This window comes from Oncorhynchus masou, chromosome 12 (assembly GCF_036934945.1).
Source record: "Oncorhynchus masou masou isolate Uvic2021 chromosome 12, UVic_Omas_1.1, whole genome shotgun sequence".
Taxonomy (NCBI): Eukaryota; Metazoa; Chordata; class Actinopteri; order Salmoniformes; family Salmonidae; genus Oncorhynchus; species Oncorhynchus masou.
This window is the reverse complement of record NC_088223.1, coordinates 37064053-37073203: the sequence shown is the minus strand read 5'-3', so window position 1 is coordinate 37073203 and position 9151 is coordinate 37064053.

Genomic DNA, 9151 nt, shown 5'->3' with positions numbered 1-9151 from the left:
AGACTTACCACTACGGGTGGAGTCTCGCAAGCTGTCCCAAAGATACATCGGTCCCTTTAAGATTGCCAGGAGAGTTAACCCAGTTTTGAAAGCTCACACACCTCACCCCATTTGAGAGTCCTGAAATTCAGTATATACGTCCATATTTTTTAAAGGAACAAATATGCCTCAAGGACCCATAAAGGCCATTTACAATTTTGTGAAAAACTCTACTCTTCTGGCACCGATTGACCGATCTCCACAAAACTGAATATATGGTATCTATGGACCAAGCTCTCACAACTGGTGTTCATCCAGGAAAGCGTCTCAAACAACATGGCCACTACTGACCAATAAACATGAATGTGGGCGTGGTCTGGCACATACATACAGATACCTCCAACACGGATATTCATATTGTAACAAAACTTGGTACACATGTTCCAAAATCTGTTATGTCTCAACACATGTAAGCACATTCAGATCGAACATACAGTGGCTCTATAAAGGGTGCATGTTTATATCTCTTGATCTGGTTGACTCAGAGTGATGAAATTTAGCACACACACTCAGGGATATGAATCTAGCTAACCTGTACAGTATGGTTTAGTTTGGCCGCATGGTGGTGCTTTTGGACATAACAGCCATATTGTTTGCGCAGGAGTCTTAGAAAATAGTGTGATTGAAAATGTGCATCTATAGATGCTATATACCAAATTTGGTGCCCATCGGTCCATCAGCTCTGTAGAAGAATGCATTTTAAAGTAGTAAACATCATTGAACATTTTCCAAATTACATCAAAATCATATTATATTGCATGATCCGTTTGAATTGGAGTTCTGATATTTGGCAAGAATGGTAAACAGTACAGAAGTAACTTGTTCTAGGTCAATGTTTCCAATTTTTCCTGATGGTGGCACAGTGGGCCCATAGCTGAACCCCGGCATTTGTTGCTTGCAGCTATATTTATTATTATTCATCTTCTTCCGTAAGACCAAATGAAAATGCTAATTCCCGTGAAATGGTGAGGCCTAGGATGGGAGAAGGGGTTAGCTGCATCCCAATATGGCGACCGGAGTATGGGCGAGTGTGTTTATCGAAAGTAAAGTAGTGGACGTGTGGAAAGGAGTGCGTGTGTCGGAAGTAAAGTATTGGGAGTGTGGAAAGGAGTGGGTGTGTCTGAAGGATAGTAGCGGGCATGTGGAAAGGAATGGGTGTGTCGGAAGGAAAGTATTGGGAGTGTGGAAAGGAGTGGGTGTGTCTGAAGGATAGTAGCGGGTGTGTGGAAAGGTGTGTCGGATACACTCTGCTATAGGTTAGATGGTTTTGAATGAGCTGTGTTGTTTGTCTTCCATTTCTTACCAGGCAACTACCATGCATTGAGCTACCATACCGCAAGAGTTTGGAATTCTGTTTTTAGTCTGGGTCATTTTTCACTGTTAGTTTTACACAAATAATTGTACATTTTCAGTTATAAAACTGACCATTGTTTGTTTTTGATTGAATGTATTGACGATGGGTGTACTGTTGCTTCATGCGTTGCGTGCATGTGCTTACTGTGACTGTCACCCTGATATTGGCTACTAGGTATCTACTTCCCATTCCCTTGCCGGACAGTAGTGCTTGTCAAGTGGGAGCGAAGGGCACTGTGTCCGGGGTTGTTGTTAGGTACGTCGATACTGGTCGCTGGCTTATCTCGTAGTGCAGCCCAATCAACCACCATTTAGAAGTTTGTTAAAAACACTTAAAACGCTACTCCTCTGGCACCAAATGACCGATCTGCACGAATCTTGATATATTGCATCTATGGACCAAGCTCTCACAGAATAGCATCTCAAACAACATGGCCGCTACTGACCAATAAACATTAATGTGGGTGTGGTCTGGCACATAAATGCATATAACTCCGACACTAATATTTGTATTGTAACAAAACTTGGTACATGTTCCAAACACTGTCAAGACTCAACATGTCTAAGTACATTCAAATCGACCACATGGTGGCGCTATAACAGACACATGTTTATATCCCTTAATCTGTTTGACTCCAAAAAGTTCTGGGACACTGTGAAGTCCATGGAGAACAAGAGCACCTCCTCCCAGCTGCCCACTGCACTGAGGCTAGGTAACACGGTCACCACCGATAAATCCATGATTATCGAAAACTTCAACAAGCATTTCTCAACGGCTGGCCATGCCTTCCTCCTGGCTACTCCAGCCTCGGCCAACAGCTCCGCCCCCTCCGCAGCTACTCACCCAAGCCTCTTCGGGTTCTCCTTTACCCAAATCCAGATAGCAGATGTTCTGAAAGAGCTACAAAACCTGGACCCGTACAAATCAGCTGGGCTTGACAATCTGGACCCTCTATTTCTGAAACTATCTGCCGCCATTGTCGCAACCCCTATTACCAGCCTGTTCAACCTCTCTTTCATATCGTCTGAGATCCCCAAGGATTGGAAAGCTGACGCGGTCATCCCCCTCTTCAAAGGGGGAGACACCCTGGACCCAAACTGTTACAGACCTATATCCATCTTGCCCTGCCTATCTAAGGTCTTTGATAGCCAAGTCAACAAACAGGTCACTGACCATCTCGAATCCCACCGTACCTTCTCCGCTGTGCAATCTGGTTTCCGAGCCGGTCACGGGTGCACCTCAGCCACGCTCAAGGTACTAAACGATATCATAACCGCCATCGATAAAAGACAATACTGTGCAGCCGTCTTCATCGACCTTGCCAAGGCTTTCGACTCTGTCAATCACCATATTCTTATCGGCAGACTCAGTAGCCTCGGTTTTTCTGATGACTGCCTTGCCTGGTTCACCAACTATTTGCAGACAGAGTTCAGTGTGTCAAATCGGAGGGCATGCTGTTCGGTCCTCTGGCAGTCTCTATGGGGGTGCCACAGGGCTCAATTCTCAGGCTGACTCTTTTCTCTGTATATATCAATGATGTTGCTCTTGCTGCGGGCGATTCCCTGATCCACCTCTACGCAGACGACACCATTCTGTATACTTCCGGCCCGTCCTTGGACACTGTGCTATCTAACCTCCAAACGAGCTTCAATGCCATACAACACTCCTTCCGTGGTCTCCAACTGCTCTTAACATTAAGAAACCAAATGCATGCTTTTCAACCGTTCGCTGCCTGCACCCGCACGCCCGACTAGCATCACCACCATGGATGGTTCTGACCTAGAATATGTGGACATCTATAAGTACCTAGGTGTCTGGCTAGACTGTAAACTCTCCTTCCAGACTCATATCAAACATCTCCAATCTAAAATCAAATCTAGAGTCGGCTTTCTATTCCGCAACAATGCCTCCTTCACTCACGCCGCCAAACTTACCCTAGTAAAACTGACTATCCTACCGATCCTCGACTTCGGCGATGTCATCTACAAAATAGCTTCCAATACTCTACTCAGCAAACTGGATGCAGTTTATCACAGTGCCATCCGTTTTGTTACTAAAGCACCTTATACCACCCACCACTGCGACTTGTATGCTCTCGTCGGCTGGCCCTCGCTACATATTCGTCGCCAGACCCACTGGCTCCAGGTCATCTACAAGTCCGTGCTAGGTAGAGCTCCGCCTTATCTCAGTTCACTGGTCTGGATGGCAACACCCACCCGTAGCACGCGCTCCAGCAGGTGTATCTCACTGATCATCCCTAAAGCCAACACCTCATTTGGCCGCCTTACGTTCCAGTTCTCTGCTGCCTGTGACTGGAACGAATTGCAAAAATCGCGGAAGTTGGAGACTTTTATCTCCCTCACCAACTTCAAACATCTGCTATCTGAACAGCTGATCGCTGCAGCTGTACATAGTCTATCGGTAAATAGCCCACCCAATTTTACCTACCTCATCCCCATACTGTTTATATTTATTTACTTTTCTGCTTTTTTGCACACCAATATCTCTACCTGTACATGACCATCTGATCATTTATCACTCCAGTGTTAATCTGCAAAATTGTAATTATTCGCCTACCTCCTCATGCCTTTTGCACACAATATATATAGACTCTCTTTTTTTCTACTGTGTTATTATTGACATGTTAATTGTTTACTCCATGTGTAACTCTGTGTTGTCTGTTCACACTGCTATGCTTTATCTTGGCCAGGTCGCAGTTGCAAATGAGAACTTGTTCTCAACTAGACTACCTGGTTAAATAAAGGTGAAATCAAATTAAAATAAATAAAAGCGTGAGGAAATTTTACACACGTGCTCAGTTGTGCTGAGCGATTACCTGAAATGTAAATGATTTGAATTCCATTTTGTTCATTTTTTTCTGTGAGAATGCGCACATTGCACAGTTTATCTAGAGATAAATCATATCAAACTGTGCGATGTAGTAGGCAGTTGTACTTTCCAACAGGCCAATATTCTACATAGTTAAGCACAGAAAAAATGTGGTAATTAACTACAATGACCACAATCCATTGCGCGCTGTTCTGTGTGTTTATTTCATGCATTCTACTTTAGGTTAGTGTGGGGCAGACACGGAGAACGAGAGAAGAGACAGAAGAATATGCGATTTAGAGGGAGAGAGCAGTTGCTTCTCTATCCCTCTAACGACCAGAGAATGCCTAAAATTGCACTTGACAACCAGTGTTAGTGAATGTAGCATCACGTTTTGTTGGGAAAGAACCTTGCTTTGTAATGCTAGTAACCCATTGTTTAAAAGCAATTAATACACTCGAATTCATGTGTTACGACATTTTTGTCATGCTTGTGATGTGATGATAGCCACGAGGCCTCTCATGTATTATTTCTTAATCAAATCATATTAAAAAATGAAATAACAACTTGTTTAAATAGTCCCAAATACAGTTACTTGCACCACAATTGCTATCTGTGGGCATTTAATACAGATAAAGCAATTTAGACTATGGATGGTTTTAGCACATCCAAACTTTTCACCGGCCCTGGATAAAGATCCAAAATGAAGAGAAAGGGGGAATCACAATAATATTGCTCACAAATCTAATGTTTTATAAACACCATGGAACCATCTTACAGATCATGTTAGCACTTCTCTAAAAATAGCAGACGAAAATGCATTGTGTTCGAGACAGATTGAATAGTTTGGAGGAGCGTGTCTTTGGTAATCTGACAAGGGGCGTTTTTTGTAAGTGGGGATGGATAACCTACTTGAACAAGCGAAAAGCACTCATTAGACTATTTAAAACCCCTTTATCCATAGGCTACTTTTGTCTAGTGGCCAGGATGAACCCGCCTTGATTAAGGGGAGGGTAGGCTATGTTAAACTTTTAATCTAATTCAACGAAATGAGGGGGGGGGGGGTGTTTATGTTTATAAATAAGAGATTCACTGGTACAAATGGCACATCTCTCCTTCCATGGGCACTGTGCTTCACGGCTGGATAGGCTGCGCTTCCACTCTCAAAATCCATGACATTATCAACTGCGTTGCCGTTAAGACCTGCTTCTTGTGGGTCTTAAAACTTCCCATTAGCGCTGCTTGAAATGGTCACTTTTGCACTTGTTTTTCTGGACACACTTCAACACTTCGCCTCTTTAGCATCGTCCGAAAATAGAGCCCCGCATCAATTCCCATCAATGTTTTACTAATGTCCAAATATTGATGGGAAAAATATACCGGATATGCAGTTCTGAAGCTGTAAGGCTAATGTGGAGCAAGCCCAATAAAAATGATGACGTTGACACAGAATTATCTGACTGGTGTCCCTGACCTTAGAGATCCTTTTTATGTCTCTGTTTTGGTTTGGTCAGGGAGTTGGGGTGGGGTGGGCATTCTATGTTTTGTGATCTATGTTTTCTATTTCTTTGCGTTTGGCTGGGTATTGTTCTCAGTCAGGGACAGCTGTCTATCATTGTCTCTGATTGGGAACCATACTTAGGTACCCTTTTCCCACCTGTGTGTGTGTGGGAGGTTGTCTCTGTTAGAGCACTTTGCGTGTGAGCTTCACGGTTTGTTTTTGTAGTCTTTATTGTTTTGTTTGGTGTAATTTTGCTTAAAATAAAGAAAATGTATGCTCACCACTCTGCACCTTGGTCCTCATCCTTCCACAGCCGTGACAACTGGCACCCATTCTTGCATGATCAATAGCTGCCATTTACAAAAGCAGCAGGGCTTCAAAGAACAAGTTAGAATTTTCGCAACTTGGATTCCCTGTCTTTTACGGCAATTACTCTGTTATCAGGGTTAGATTATTCCTTTTATCAGAATAAATATCTGCTTTTGGCGACATTCAACAGTTTATGGGTTCAGTACCACGGTCTTGTAGTGGATGTGAGCTTCGACTGGAAGCCAGTGGAGTGTCTGGAGGAGCAGGGTAACATGGTAGAATTTGGGAAGGTTGAACACCAGGCGGGCAGCAGCGTTCTGGATAAGTTGGTTTGATGGCACAAGCAGGAGCCCAGCCAACAGCGAGTTGCAGTAGTCCAGATGGGAGAGGACAAGTGCTTGGATTAGGACCTGTGTCGCTTCCTGTGTGAGTTAGGGTCACACTCTACAGATGTTGTAGAGAATGAACCTGCAGGAGCGAGTCACTGCTTTGATGTTTGCAGAGAACGACAGTGTGTTGTCCAGGGTCACGCCAAGGTTCTTTGCATTCTGTGGACAACGACACCGTGGAGTTGTCAACTGTGATGGAGAGGTCTTGGAGCGAGCAGGCCTTCCCCGGGAGTTGCGCTTGAGGTGGTGGGCCGACATCCAAACTGCGATATCTGCCAGGCAGGCAGAGATGCGTGTCGCCACCTGGGTGTCAGAAGAGGGGGAAGGAGAAAAGTAGTTGAGTGTCATCCGCATAGCAATGATAGGAGAGACCATGTGAGGATATGACGGAGCAGAGTAACTTGGTGTATAGAAGGAAGAGGCGAGGGCCTAGAACTGAGCCCTGGGGGACACCAGGAGTAAGAGTAGGTGCTGCAGACACAGATCTTCTCCATGTCACCTTGTAGGAGCGGCCTGCCAGGTAGGATGCAATTCAAGAGTGTGCAGAGCCTGAGACAACTAGCGGTGAGAGGGTGGAGAGGAGGATCTGATGGTTCATGGTGTTGAAGGCATTGGATAGATCTAGGAGGATGAGAACAGAGCAGAGAGAGTCAGCTTTGGCAGTGCAGAGAGCCTCTGTGACACAGGGAAGAGCAGTCTCGGTTGAGTGACCCGTCTTGAAGCCTGACTGGTTAGGGTCAAGAAGGTCATTCTGAGAGAGATAGCGAGAGAGTTGGTCAGAGTTTGGTTGTTGTACTACTTTTATGTTATACACAAGCACACACCACACCTACTGTACACAAATAACGTAGAATGACAATGACACTAACACTGCACAAAGCAATCGGACATGTCAAACAATATACATGACTTGGTGGGAGACACAGATACACACACCAACACAAATGAACACACACAACGAACATTCCATTAGTATTTTCAGATGGACAAACCCCCAAAATAGGTGATAAGGGGAAGAAGGGATACTGCAGGAGTTGTACAATCTCACTGCTTCAAATTTCACCGCTCCTCTACTTGTTTCTGTGGAAATGGACCCTGTCCCTGGGTGTAGGCTAGGCTACTCAATCTGCTAGGGGTATTGTGACTCTGAGCGAGCTCATAGTCATTGTGGGTACATTCCAGTGTAATTGCTCTGGGCATGTTCCATCCTGTACCTTATACCTTCCTCAGAAAGGTTGTGCTTTTCTCTAGTGATGGGAATTTCGTCTCCTTTTAATGACAAAGATCTTTCAACTCGTTTGCTCAGAAGAATGAATCTTTTGACTCATTTAGTTTCACTTGAGTCAGTAATGCCCGGAGCACGCAGGACTCACTACCGGCGAACGATGAACTAAAAACTTGAAAGAGTCATGATTCCACAAGCGACTCGTTAATATATGTTGTGCACCATAGGGAGCTTATTGGAGCTGTCATTTGTGACTGAGACTTGTAAATGTGTGCTTTAAACAATGTAGATTTGTTGATTGCTAGGCATACAAATATACTGAACAAAAATATAAACGCAACATGCAACAATTTCAACGATTTTATTGAGTTACAGTTCATGTAAGGAAATCAGTCAATTCAAATAAATTCATTAGGTGCTAATCTATGGATTTCAAATAACTGGCCCACCCACTTGGGAGCCAGGCTCACCCACTGGGGAGCCAGGCCCAGCCAATCAGAATAGAGTTTTCCACAAAAAAAGGGCTTTTGTTACAGACAGAAATACTCCCAAGTTTCATCAGCTGTCTGGGTGGCTGGTCTCAGACGATCCCGCAGGTGAAGAAACCGGATGTGGAGGTCCTGGGCTGGTAAGGTTACATGGGCTGCGGTTATGAGGCCGGTTGGACGTACTGTCAAATTCTCTAAAACGACATTGGAGGCGGCTTATGGTAGAGAATTGAACTTTCAATTATCTGGCAACAGCTCTGGTGGACATTCCTGCAGTCAGCATGCCAGTTGCATGCTCCTTCAAAACTTGAGACATCTGTGGCATTGTATTGTGTGACAAAACTGCACATTTTAGAGCAGTCTTTTATTGTCCCCCAGCACCTGTGTAATGATCATGCTGTTTAATCAGCTTCTTGATATCACACATCTGTCAGGTGGATAGATTCTCTTGGCAAAGGAGAAATGCTCATTAACAGGGATGTAAACAAATTTGTGCTCATAGAGAAATATACCTTTGTGCATATGAAACATTTCTGGTATTTCAGCTCATGAAACATGGGAACAAAATTTTACACGTTGCGTTTATATTTTTGTTCAGTGTATAAGATTATTTATTGATACATCTGAAACAAGGTCTAGTTGTGGCTGCAACTGAACTATATCGTGAACGACTTTTGGCGGAATGCATTGCTTGACTGCGGTGAGTGTAATAAGTAGTCTGACGACTCTTCCGCTGCTCTGTCGTTTGCTACACACTTCTCATTCCGGAGAAGAAACTAACATTCGTGAGCATGGTGTAGCGTTTGGTCGGAACAAGTCTGGGTAGCCAGGCAAGGTGTTAAGCACAGCCGTTCGCGAACTGTAGCCCCTACAACGATTTGTTCTCGAGTGCGCGTTTGTTTTGCATAGGCAATGTAGGTTTTGGTTCTACAAAGCTGTGTCCATCAAAACATTCAATAGTCAATTAATTGCTGTCATTATTGCACCATGCGATCAATTATCAGTTATAAACATGTA